Genomic DNA, 1,285 nt, shown 5'->3' with positions numbered 1-1,285 from the left:
ATCTCATTTGATCCTTATAACTTTGTAAGGTAGGTGCTGTTGTTATCCCCATTTTACAGATGAGGAAACTGAGGCAAACAACAGTTAAGTGACTCACCCAGGGTTACATTGCTAATAAGTGTCTGAAGCTGGATTTGAACTTAGGTCTTCCTGACTCTGGTTCATCTGCAGTGCCTCCTGTCTACCTCAAAAAAATCAATTTTACAGAAATGAGATGGGAAAGGCATAGTTATACAGCAGATCTGGAAAAGATCTGAGGACTTTAGTGGACTTCAATCTCAATATGAATGTGATGTGGCAGCCAAAAATGTTAATGTGATCCTGTGCCACATTCCCTAGGAACAGAGAGGTGATAGGGCCTATGCCCATGTCAGACCTCATTTGGAGTATTCTGTTCAGTTCTAGGCACTACAGTTTAAGAAGGATGTAGGAGACAACGTGATACTATGGCAAGGTCATTGGCTCTGAAGTCAGGAGACCTGGGATGAACTCCTCCCTCTGACATTGACTGCTTGTATGACCCTAGGTAAGTCATTTAACCTCTCTCGGCCTCAGTTTCCATATGTGTCAAAAGAGGGAGATAATGGACTTAATGGCCTCTAGCTCTAAATCTATGATCCTATAAGTTGGAAAGTGCTTAGAGGAGGGCAACCAGGATAGTGAAGAGTCTTGAGTCTATATCATATGAGGATTACTTGATAGAACTGGGTATATTCAGCCTAGAGAAGAGAGGGCTTAGAGAGAATGTAAGTATTTGAAGGTTGCCAAATTAAGGAGGAGTTAGATTTCTTCTGTTTAGTCCCAGAAAACAGAACCAGGAGCAACTGGTAGAAGTTGAAAAGAAGTAAATTTAGGCTAGATGTCAGGGGAAATTTCCTAACATTTCCTAATTAGAGCCAACTAAAAGTGGAATGGGAATAGCTAGGTAGTGCAGCGGATAGAGTGCAGAATATGGAGTTAGGAGGACCTGAGTTCAAATCTGACCTCAGACACTTACTAGCTGTGTGACGATGGGCAAGTCACTTAACCCTGTTTGCCTCAGTTTCCTCATCTGTAAAAGGAGCTGGAGGAGGAAATGGCAAACCACTCCAGTATCTTTGCCAAGAAAAACCCAAAATTGGGTCATGGAGAGTCAGACACAATTGAAAATGACTCAACAACACCAAAAAAGGGGAATGAGCTACCTCTAGACCCTCCTTGAAGGTCTTTGAGCAGAGGCTGGACAGTCATTTGTTGGATACATGATAGTGTAGATTCCTTTAGTGTTTTAGTCTGAACAGCTGAC

The 1,285-nt window shown here is 42.3% G+C and overlaps 1 long non-coding RNA gene across 1 annotated transcript in view; it reads left to right on the top strand.

Moving 5' to 3' along the window:
- Positions 1-474: 474 nt before the first annotated feature.
- Positions 475-1,285, top strand: part of LOC114025999 — a 110,708-nt gene continuing 109,897 nt past the window's right edge. Inside the window, exon 1 of the long non-coding RNA XR_003567076.1 lies at positions 475-526. This is a non-coding gene — a long non-coding RNA (uncharacterized LOC114025999). The remainder of the gene's footprint in view (positions 527-1,285) is intronic.

Source organism: Vombatus ursinus, unplaced genomic scaffold (assembly GCF_900497805.2).
Source record: "Vombatus ursinus unplaced genomic scaffold, bare-nosed wombat genome assembly UNPS02014832.1, whole genome shotgun sequence".
Classification (NCBI taxonomy): domain Eukaryota; kingdom Metazoa; phylum Chordata; class Mammalia; order Diprotodontia; family Vombatidae; genus Vombatus; species Vombatus ursinus.
The sequence above is the reverse complement of the archived record's forward strand: the minus strand, read 5'-3'. Positions and strand labels throughout refer to the sequence as shown.